General features: G+C 45.3%; 1 protein-coding gene across 1 annotated transcript in view; it reads left to right on the top strand.

Annotated features, from left to right (window-relative positions):
• Positions 1-332: 332 nt before the first annotated feature.
• The window catches only part of LOC131209799 (uncharacterized), a 190,777-nt gene continuing 178,807 nt past the window's right edge, over positions 333-12,302 (top strand). The window contains exon 1 of the mRNA XM_058202941.1: positions 333-424. The gene's annotated coding sequence lies outside the window, so the exon portion shown is untranslated. The remainder of the gene's footprint in view (positions 425-12,302) is intronic.

Genomic DNA, 12,302 nt, shown 5'->3' with positions numbered 1-12,302 from the left:
TGCCCAAGTGGGTCCAAAGTGCGAAACTGACCAAAGCCGCAAGTTGGAAAGGATTTGTTTTGCTATCAAAGAACGAGTCTTCAAGTGGGACCAGATGCGAAATACGACATCGACATAGATTATGAGCGATGTCGAGTTGTGCGGCCAGAAAATGTTGCAATATGAATGGCCAGCACAGGAAATGCCGACGCTGATTGCTCAATTTGGACTCGGACGCAGCGTTTGATAAGTCGTTGCTAAGAATAGCTACATTTAAAATGTTATGTGCCACTTTACAATAAATCTCAGCTGTCTGGTATCGTCTGATGGACAGGGCAGTTCGCTGTGACCGTTTCCGTTAACGGATTTTGTCGCAAGTAGAATTTGACGGTTTTTTTATTTGAGAGAGTCGCGAGTTGAAAGAAATCGAAGTGTAAGCGAAAAGGTAAATTCGTGAAGTACGAGTCTGATACCAGAAATTTACCTAAAGTGCTCTAATGAAGCAACGGTTGAAACAAGTGTCAATTGGCCCCTTCAAGCAAAGTTAAACAAAAATTCAAGTACACCTAATACAGGACCATGTTCGCTCTCGAAAGAAGCGGAATCCTTTTTCTCTGTTATTTTATGGTTTTAAATGAAACATAAGCCAGAAGTAACTATTACTGCACAATGGGCGTGTTAGTGACCAAAAAATGACGGCCATGGCAATGAAGGTCCGCAAACAAGACAGCTGATTGGCAATCCATTGGCTAAGGCAATCCATTGCATGCATCGCATGATTGTTTTTATGAAAACTGTATAAGAATATCAACAAATCAAATGAAGTGAATCAGCAAGTTGGTGGCGTTAGTGTCAGTCTGTAGGTAAACGGCTGTAATAGCACAAAATTGAGCTCATTAATTTCGTCGTAGGTTGGTGGTATTTTGATTGAAAGATTTCATACCAAACTGTATTTCTGCCGACAGACACCGGCACTACAGGCCTTGTTTCCCATAGTGGTTGGTTCGAAAAGAAAAGTTAGTCATGTCAGTCATGGTTGCATTTCTGGAAGATTACCGCACCACGCATTCGGTCGCCAGGGGAAGGAATTGGGCAGTCAGGGCCCCGTTCGTTGACGGCTTCCTGTGAGAAGCAAGTTGCTGATGGATGTCGCTTGAAGCCAGCAGGTAGTGCGGTGTTATTTCGGCCACTCAGCCCCAGGATATCTCCCGACCGACGTGATCAGATTTTGCCCCCGGTTTGTGTGAATGCGAACGTGCATCGACCGCGCCTGAAAACGGTCAACAGGCTCGTCAAGTAGCATGCTGCCTTTTTTAAGTAAACTGCTACCGAGTTCCGATGTACACCGGACACGGTTGCTGCCGGAAGCTTCAGCTGGCTGTCGTTTGGTAATGGACAGTGAATACTAGGAAAAAAAGAAGGAAGGAAACCCCCTAACGTCTGGTGCCTGAGCATCTGGTGAGCAAGGGTAAGTGAAACAAATCCAAAGGCCATCGAGAGGTCGAGCTAAATGGAAGCTCCTCCGTGCCACGCCCTGCCCGGGGGTCAGGTATTAAGCGAAACTGGCTGAGAACTATTTGTATTTAATTAACAACAATGTCTAAGGGCGAATCCTGGCGAAACGAAATGCCAACCGAGCAGTCAGCACTTTGGTTCCGTTCTGCCGATCTCAGCGGCCACTACCGGCGGCCCAACTCCTGCCGTGGACATTAGCTCATCTCCGCACGGGCCGGCGAGCTTTCTGGACTTGCCAGAAATAAGTGAATATGAAGCACAAATCTCGTACCGAACTGGCCGTCGTCTGGTCTAGCTTTTTTTAACTGGTTGTTTTTCTCCGGAAGTCCTTTTCGGAGGTGACCCAGGAGAAGCGCAATCCTTTCTCGAGGGAACGGTCCACTCTCAGGACCGCCGTTGACCACGGTGGCCAGTGGACGGCTGGCGGTTCACAAAATGTTCCTAAGCATTCCGCGATGCGACTGCGGCCGCACAGGAATGAGGACGAGGCATTGTGCTGTGTGTTGATGAATGCTCTCTTCACGAGTCTAGCAGCTTAGGTGCGAGGTAAGCGGTGAAAGTTTGAGAAAAACTCCCGATCCACGCCTCCATCCATCCCTACGCCCGCCGTTGTCATCGCCATGCTTCCGGTCGTCCCGGAGGGATGTGTCTGATTTTTGGAGAAAAGTTTGGTCTTTGAAGCGAACTGAGGTTTAAACAAATTTATGTTTATTCTGCTACCCCGTAGCCCGGGCCGGCTTGCAGTCCGTTTTCCGTTCGCGTACCGCCCCGCTCCGGCCAACTCGGGAAATGGGATGTTGCTTTTCGGTTGCGGCCTCCGCTTTTTACATTGCGGTCGTTATAATCGTATATCGGTGCGTTTCGTGAGTGTGGCAAGTTGATGCATTTCTGCAATTAGTGGAGTTACTGGGACAGCACAATTGGGAAGATGATGTGGTTTTAAGGATCAGCTTGTGTGGTTGTGCGCGCGTGTGTACTATTTACGAGTAAATCCATCCAAACAAGTTCCGCTGCTATTAAAACTCAACTTGTGTGCCGAGTTTTTATGCATTTATATTTCGACATCGCAAATTGCTTCTGTTTTAATTGTACACACGGTTCTGGTGTGTAGGGAAGAGTTTCTTCCCATTCAGCAAAACTTGCATTTCCACCGGAAACCATTATTAACACTACCAGAAACGTACCCCAGCTTGGAATCAAAATGACTGGCTGCAATTTATATCCATGCATTTGTAGAACTTGTTTAGATTTTATTAGTGCTCAACCGTTACATGCAGAGTGAGCAAATTAACGTGTACTTGTTCATTTGGTTATAAAAAAATGGATGAATGTTTTCAGATTTGAACTTGAATTATTGAAATGTTAATTTATGACATTAATGTATAAAATACGATTTTCGTTGTAGAAAATTGAGAAGTATGAAAAATTTATTTTCAAAGTGTTGGGTCGTCAAATCATCTGTCAAAAGCACAGTTCATTGAAGCTTATTTTCACCTCGGCGGTCATGTTAATAGTTAATAGTGGTTCGGGAAACCTACACTTCGTGCAAGAGAAGCCAATGCACCCACAACGAGTGACTGTTTGGTGCGGATTTTGGCTGATTGGTTTTTCGGCGAAATTGAAGCTGAGACCTTGAACGGCTTTTGGTTTTAACAGAACGGTGCTACGTGCCATACAGTGACTGCCACAATCACCATTTATGTTATGCGAACAAACCGGCAGCTATTGACAACCTTAAGACCCAAATTCAAGTTTCTATTGCCGACCGAATGAGCTACTGCCAAGCCAATCGTGGCACCAACATTTGACCAAAATGATTTTCCTTAAAAAATGTTATGAATTAGCCTTTCAAATAAAAGTTCAAGCATCGAAAAATATTCAACCGTTTTTTTAACACATCGCTCAATAAGTTCGCAGGATGACATATAGATGGCGAAACAAATACAGAATCCTTATGAATTTTAGACAGTACCAACCTTCAAACGATATCTGTCAAAGTTTCATAACATTCGGACTATTATTTACCAAGTTACAGTGTGAACAATTCAATCAACTTTTGCAAATTGAAAAAAATGGAAAAATCAGAATTTCGTGTGCTCATTAAGCATTGCTTTGTGATGGGAAAAAATACCGTGCAAACTAAACAGTGGCTTGACAAATGTTATTCGGACTCTGCTCCATCGAGGCAAATGGTTGAGAAGTGGTTTGGTGACTTTAAACGTGGTCGTACGAACACCGATGATGCTGAACGTTCCGGTCGCCCAAATTCGGCAGTTACTGAAGAAAACATACAAAAAGTCCACAAAATCGTCTTATCCGACCGCAAATTGAAATTGAAGGAGATTGCTGAGGCCGTAAAGATATCAGAAGGCAGTGTGTTTACCATTTTGCATGAACATTTGGGTATGCGGAAGCTTTGTTCGAAATGGGTGCCGCGTTTGCTAACACCGGACCAAAAACAACAACGAATCGATGATTCTGAGGCATGTTTGGCCCTATTTAACCGTGATAAAAAGGATTTCTTTCGTCGCTACGTCACAATGGATGAAACATGGATCTACCACTTCACTCCTGGGTCAAATCGGCAGTTGGCTGAGTGAACACCAGCCGGTGAAAGCCGCCCAAAGCGCCCAAAGACTCAAACTTCTGCTGGCAAGGTTATAGCCTCCGTATTCTGGGATAGTCATGGTATATTGTTCATAGACTATCTTGAGAAAGGTAAAACAATCAACAGCGAATATTACATGGCATTGTTGGAACGATTGAAGGCTGAAATCGACGCAAAACGACCGCACATGAAGAAGAAAAAAATTCTCTTTCATCAAGACAATACACCGTGTCACAAGTCAATGAAAACGATGGTGAAAATGAATGAATTGCACTTCGAATTGTTGCCCCATCCACCATACTCGCCAGTTTTGGCCCCCAGCGATTATTGGCTGTTCTCGGATCTCAAAAGGATGCTCCAGGGAAAGAGATTTGGATCGAATGAGGAGGTCATCGCCGAAACTGAGGCATATTTTGAAGGGAAAGATAAATCGTTCTACAAACATTGTATCGAAATGTTAGAGAAGCGTTGGACTGACTGTATCGCCTTAAAAGGAGACTATGTTGATGAATAAATACAAATTATATCAAAATATTGTTGTTTTATAAGCTATCCTACGGACTTATTGAGCGATGTGTTATAACCACATGAAAAAGTACGCGTCGATTTGCTCAACCTGTATAAGCTAGTCTAAAAAGCAATCCGTTATTTTTGCCTGTACTTCAAAACTTTATTTAAGATACTTTCAATTGTTCGATTTGCGTCAAATATGCACCGTTTTGTTGGAAAATTTATTCTCTTTAAAGGTAGCTTAGGAACGCCTCTTTCATAGAAGTCTTGATCGTTATTGGCGAAAAACTCGAGCAATCTTTTTTCACAATCTTTTCTTGATCTCAATTTTTCATCATTCAGTAAATTTTGTAATGCGTGAAAATGGGGCAATCGCTTAGTGCATGTTCCGGACTATACCGCAGATGCATTAAAAGTTCCCAACCTCCGAGAACCTTCCGAGTCACTAAAGACGTGCGTAACATTTCGTTGTCCTGATTTTTTCTGTGATTTTATCGACATTTTCGATGACGTGTCTGCCTGTGCGAGATGCATCTTTAACGTCAAAATTCTCCGGAACGAGTAACCGAAACCCGTTCTGGGTTTGAACCAAAGCTGTTAAATTATCGGGAACATAAGCACCATGCACAATTTTAGCGGCTTAGCTTGAAGTTTTGCCTTTATCCGAAAAAAACTGTAAAATATCGAATTTTCTCGTCGTTGACCTCCATTGTTAACACCCTGTAACTCACAAACGAATGAAACAAACAATAAACAGTGAAAGCATGTTTTTAAGCGTAAAGTATCAGACATCTACCGTGAAAACAAAGGATTACTTTTTAGACTAGCTTATATAAAGAAAACTGATTATGTTGGCGAAGGAAAGATTAGTACTATCATGAATTTGAATGTAGTTTTCCTTGTAGCAAGTACTACAATAACAACAGAAAAAAAAACACAATCACGCGCCAGCTTTGTATCATCCGCACGTCGGGACCAGTGGTTTTGGGATGAAATCTTATTTCTTTCTTAAACACCCGCAACGCCATTGTGTGTCGTTTCTTACGGTTTTCCCGGGAGGCGGATTTTCTTTCCCCGGCGCTTCGCTCTGCTTTTTCCGAGGGTTTTCCGGGTGGTGGATGCCGTGGCTGCTGCTGCTGCTGACACCTGGCCAGAACATTATTTTACGTGTCAGTCTAATCGATCGAGCAAAGATCGAGCCAAACGGCGGGCACGATGGTGATCCGGTGGCACTCCGATGCACACGCCCGTACTCTGTCTTAACGGAAGCGTGTCCAATTTATGTCGCAATCCCGCCTCCATCATGAGCGCGCCGGTGGGCGATCGGAAAACCGATTGGGCCGACACCAGGGAAACGCGCTTCGATGCGCCCGGGTCGAGGTTCCCTCGCCTTCCGTTTTTTTTTGCGGCATCACTTGACGGGGTGACTCCTTGCTGGCGTGGCGACCGGTCAGTGGATGAGACGGGAGCGCAGCGGGTCACCCCGTTTGCGGCAGGAAATCAGATCAGACCACCCCCCGGAGGTACTGCAACTGACGTTACAATAAACAATGGTTGCCGCCCTCGTTTTGAGCCGACGATCCGGCACCCGCAAACATCAACTTAGATGTTTACAGATCGTTCCATTCCCTTCTTTACTGAATTCCGCGCGATGCAGTCCAAAACGGTATTTAGTCCGGTGGCTGGTTGGCTGACGTGGTACGGAATGGAAGAAAGTGGAGCGCACGCAATAAGAAAATGCAAAACACCCAACCAGCCCAACATACACGACAGCTTCGCGAGCTTCGGCCCCGGCGTACCGAAACACAGAGCGAAAGCGAAAATTATGAAAACTAGGTTTTGGAAAATATATTTATTTTATGCATGGAAAATAAATATAAAAATTCACACACAGCCCTCGTTGGGATGTGGTCCCGGCACATCCGCTTCTTTGTTGGTGTGTGGGCCCCGTCAGGAAGTGACCGAACATTGCGGCCACACCCGCAGTGCAGAGTGGTCCAGAGGCTGGAGAGCGATGCAGAGGAGGCCCACCCCGATCCGTGCATCTTTGCTGAGGGACGAAATCCATTCACACATTCCCGCGTTCGTTTGGACCCGCGCTGACGAGGACATTTCGTTTCTGGCGGCACGGTGTGTTGGTGTGATTTTTCCGGCTCGACCAGTGTGCATGTGTTTGTTGGTATGCAGTCCGTGCACCCCGTCGTTCGGCTGTTACTGTCGTTGTTATTATTTAGGGAGTACCAGGCCATCCAGGTTCCTTCGCCGGCTGCCCCCAAAACGCGTCCCACCCGTCGTATGGCGAGTCCAGAAAAGAAACACCGAAAAAACTTTTTGCGAACCGAGAATGCGATTTTTGGTCGCTGGTTGCGAATTTTTCCCGGTTTTCCGCGAACGAATAGTGAACGAAAAGGAACTAGTTCCGGGTAGTCGGTTCCATTTGTTTGGCCCATGCTGTTGCTCGGTTCCGTGGTGCGGCTGGTGGGCCCAAACACAGCCCCAAAAGGTACGGTCGCAATGCTATTGGGTTTGACGCTATGCATCATGTTTATGCTCCGATATGCATACATAAAATGACACGTTTATTCTCCACTTTAGTCAGATTCATCGTTCGTGGCGGACGGCGGCACTATTTGTTTGTCCCCGGGACCCGGGCCCCGGAAGCACGGGGAACGCGTGCCCGGGGAGCACCCACCACCCTGCCACCTCGCCACGAGGAGGTGTGTCGAGGATTTCGGGATTTAAAATTAAGAACGGGAACGGGCCGCGGCGTGTGCGAACCCTGCGCGCGCCCTGCGTCGTTATGGGTTCATTTGTAGGTGTTGTTGCTGCCCGCCGTGTAAGGAAGCAATCCTGCCGCCGGAAACAGTTATGAGACAGGTCCCTTTACTAAATTATGCGCCAGTGCGCCAGTGGGCGAACGGGGCGCGAGTGAATTTATTGGCAATGGATTGGAGGGAGCGCCATCGCCGCGCTCCGACCGGCGTATGGTGGTGACACTTTTTCGATGCAGTTTCGGGAGCGGGGCTCAGGGTGGGGCTCGGTACAGGTACGGACTCAGGACTGCGCGCGTTCGGTGCCGTTTGACTCGCCCGAAGACCCGCGGCCCGACGCTTGCTGTATCGGGCCGACAGTATTTATGTTCGTCCTTAGTCAGCAGGCGTCTTGCGCCATTTCGGGCACACCCCAAAAGCGGGCATTTTGGGGCCACCGTTCCACGCAAAAAGTATGGAAAGAAAAATATCCAAATTGAACGGGCCACCCCAAAACACGCCCGGTGTACGAGAGCGGACCAAAGCGATGACTAATACCGGATATGTATGAAATATGGATGTTTCTGTCGAACGGTACTTAGCGTTTGTTATAAGTATTGTTTAGGAAAGCTAGTTGTTTGTGTTTGCTTTTCTGATTTATGCCACTGTGCTGTGGTGCTGTTTGCAGCTGGGCGGCCGAGTTTTAGAAGGAGCTACACGGAACGAGCAACTGAGTGAACTAAAATTGAATGTAGTTCTGTTTAACTCAAATCGAAATTATGGACAAACTGCCATTTTGAGGATGTTCAAAATATGCCGAATGGAAGCAATGCGAAAGGGATGCGAATGTGTCGACGACAAAGAAGTAAAACGCGATTCCACTCTGACAGTGCAAGATGACAGTGTGGGGCCCTTTTAACGGTACCCACCAAACCCCAAAAAACATGGAATGGAATTTTTTCTACCTTAACCGGGCATCGGGCGTTCTGGGGCCGCGTTGGGGTTTTTGCTTGCCACTTTTCATTTTTACAGCCTCCACCGGCATTTCGATTCTTAATGGAGTGCATTTGCACACCGAAACCGAACCGAACCGAACCAGGTGCGAATCGTTATCGGACATTTTTCTGGGAGATTTTGCCGCTGTTCCCAGTTTCCGGTGGTAAGTCGAATGGAAAATAAATAAGCAAGCACACGCGAACATGGGGACCACTCGCGCGAGTGCAGCGATGCATGCAGTGATAGGCGAATTGTACGGAAGGCGAAATGTCACGACAAAATGTAGTGGCAAAAATCGAACGCTCATTTACGGCAGCAACACTCAACTTTTATCCTCCGCTGCCACCGAGCATCGTCGTCTCGGGAAAATGGAGTGGAAGCGATCGATTCGATCGCTGGCGCCAAAGATGGGATGCTGCTGCCGATGATGGGTTTTGTGGCGTGGAGGAGGTGTAAAATAGTTCACTATCAGCGGTTTATTAGAATTTTTAGTGGTTTATCATTTCCCAGTTTCCCAGGGGAATCAGTGCTCCTATACGTCCTTCGCGTGAAATTTACAGCTTTTTAGATTTCGAGCGGACTTGATTTAATGCAGATTTTCAAATTTACCTGTTCGTTCTTGGAGTTTCTTTAGACAACTTTACTTGTGATCCTCGGTTGAAGTCAAATGTGCAATCTCTTAAGTGCTTAAGTGGAACTCATTGGGTCAAAAGATTTACTTAAACATTTTACATTCATCACACACCAACGAAGTGTTAAAATTATCAAGGTACAGAAAGCATCAGAGAATATTATTGTCTCTGGTGCAGGCTAAGACCGCTCAGCGATTGTCGTCCAATAATAAGAGAAGAAGTTCACTTAATCAGCACTCCGTTGATCTTGGAATTACTGCCATTACGCCTCCAAAACATCTCGCAACATGCACCAAACATTTCGATTATATGCGACATTCATTTCACGATTAGGGGCTGGCATTCCCAATTGTAAGCTGGTATCTCCTCAATCATATCAAGATCGGGATTTCTAGAATTAACATAAATTTAACACTTCACAATTTTTCCCAAACAAAAAACAATCTCAAACATTCGAACCACGGTATGATACGATTTCACAATTTATAAGTAAATAATTACCGGTAAATACATCCCTACGATTAAAATTACTTACCGAAATAAGCAAGTGCTTAAAATTAAGTATTCAATATTATCGTTTTAAAGCTGTTGGGCGTAAGAAATCAACAGCACAACGAATCGATAAACTTATAGTGAATATCTGAACCATAAATTTTCGACTATCCGTCAAAAATATTCAACAAAAGCTTCGATCAAAGGGTAAAGAATACTCGATATTGATTTAACTATTGCCAGTCAGTCACTTTTAGTTCTAAGAGTTAAGTTAAAATGTTTTTTGTCAATTAGGCTAAGTTCCCCGTTGACGATTTTGTTATTAAATAAAAAGTAAATAAATATTGTTATGAGAATGTTATTTTTTTGCTAGATGTTGTCTAAATTAACATAAGGAAACAAATTACAACAAATTGGATAGTGTAGCAGTCCACAAGCCAGAGATGATGTGATGATGTTTAAGTCTAAAATTAATTAATCGAAACAATTTGGACATACATAATAGCTGAGGACTGTAGAAAGCACCATATGGCAAAACGAAAATGTTTTTCCATATTTTCTGGGCGGAATTGTTTTAATTGACTAAAGTAAATTTTTCATCTTCGTATTACTAAAACATTTTGTGCATTTGGATTAAACTATATTAGCTATCCACTGTACGTATCAGTATTAAGTAACCAAACATTAATACCGTACTAAAGTATAACTATAAAATTATTTAGTTTGTTAACAATAAACTCCTTCCATTTAGATATTTTAAGCATCAAATGGATTTGTGAGTAGGTTATGTTTTATATTATGTTATGTTGTAGAGAAAAACAATGAAGCTGATTTTAACATATTTTCAATTTGCTATAACTTCGGCGAATCTGTTTAATGGCGAATCGTAATGTAGCCTTTAGAATTCAAGCAGTAACATAGCTATTCATCAAATATGGTCAGCTAATCATTGATGAAATCTAACCCGAGAGACACAAGTGTGATATTATTTTTATGGACGAATGAGCGAAAATGTAATCATTCAATCTCAACGTTGGGGATGCGTTTTTACCTAATGCGCTACCTATGAGCCGATTATAGCAAAATCTCTCTATGCAACACTTAAAAAAACCATGCAACAAAAATCGATGCTGGAATCGAGGTGTAGTGAGCAAAGCACAATTCCAAACGTCCTCCACCCATTTTCACAATTTCGCATCTCACATTGGAAATGGATGACCCGAAAAATATCGGTAGCCATCGAATGGTAAACGCACTATAACAGTGCTCAGCTACGGCATTAAACTTCACTGCAGCGATTTTAAGGTACCAAGTTGGCTTGCAATTGGGCGTGTTTCCTCAAACATTTGGCGCAGTACATGGCGCTTTGATTGGCTTTATAAACCCCGGACATTACGGTAGAAAGGTAAAATTTGCTCACTACGCCCACTACGCTCTGCCCCGGGCAGCCAACCGGCCATCGCATCGAACGGTCCAAACCCCGACACTACGAAAAGACACACGCTTCCTGCTAGAGTCAGCATCTGGCTGCCAGCACCAGCCAGGGCTCTGTGACGCAGCGAACTGCAACAAGAACACTTAAAAATATAAGCATTCTTAAAAAGTCGATTACTTGGAAACATTGGTAAGTGATTGTAATTGAATCAGAGCTGCAGTTCCTTTGGATTTTCTCGACCCCGACGCCCGGCTGGGACGAGTTTCGACTCGTAACAATCATCTACCCGACGGCGGTGGCCCCGGTACGTGGGGCAGGTGGGCCTGAAGGTCGGTGGTAAAGATTATAGCCCTGGCGAACGGCATCAAGAAAGCATATGACGTTCGAGAACGGGTTTGCCTGGCGTCCGGATGCTGATATTCTTATATCAACTTAAGAAACTCAAGGTACATAAGTACACTGCTACTGCCACGCTCTAATGCTTCTTCAGCAAATACCCCGGTACCGGGGAATGGTACTGTCAAGAGTTGCAGCAGGAGTATCGATAGAGCCGTAGAGCGTACCGTTTCCGTCGTATCCTTTCTCGATCACGCACACCAGCCGAACCCGAAAGCGTCGGGGTGGATAAAATTCTCGAAACCATAATTTTTCCTGTGACACATCTGATCCGGATAACAATTTATTCAGTGCACTTTGAGCTCGGCCCCGGGCGCACCCGGCCGTGCCCCGGGGCATATGGGTTCTGCTTCGGCCGGTGCATCAGAATGCAGCCGGCACCGGGGATTCAGCACCACTTGTAAAATGTTGTGCTTTTAATATGTCTTTTTTAGCCGTCTTTATCACTCACATCCATCTGCGTTGGTGCCACTCGCAAACTCGGCCCCGAACTCGGCTCGGTCCAGCCGGGCAACGTCATCGTTGGCGGGTTTGTGCGAGAAGCACTCTCATAAATCGATCCCGATACACGCGACTCCCTCCCGCCGGATGGCGTCGTTCGCAACATGCAAATGAATAAATTTGCAAATCAAAATCCCGACGCACACCCGTCATCAGGAGCAGCCTTCAGTGGACAGCCTTCTGGACCAGGACCGAGCCCCCTGTGCAAGTGTGGTGGCATTTAACGACGTTGCTCCCGTTGCTGGCGGGATGAATCGTTGCTTCGAAAATTGTCCAAAACCCCAGTCCAGTCTTCGTGTGGCCGTCCCGCAAACCGTCCCGGAAAAAGACATCTCCGAGAGAGGTTCCCTACCAGATTCCTGTTTCGTTGATGGTGTAGAATAATTTGTGCGCCATCAGTAGGATGAGTTCTTGGCGTACCCGTATCAAGTGTAGCAGAAAAAGTGGCCGGTCGGCTTCAGTGGCTTGCCCAGCGAAAGGGTCCTCGA

The sequence above is a fragment of the Anopheles bellator genome, chromosome 2 (genome assembly GCF_943735745.2).
Source record: "Anopheles bellator chromosome 2, idAnoBellAS_SP24_06.2, whole genome shotgun sequence".
Lineage (NCBI taxonomy): Eukaryota > Metazoa > Arthropoda > Insecta > Diptera > Culicidae > Anopheles > Anopheles bellator.
Note: the sequence above shows the minus strand (reverse complement) of the source record. Positions and strands in the feature narration are given on the sequence as shown.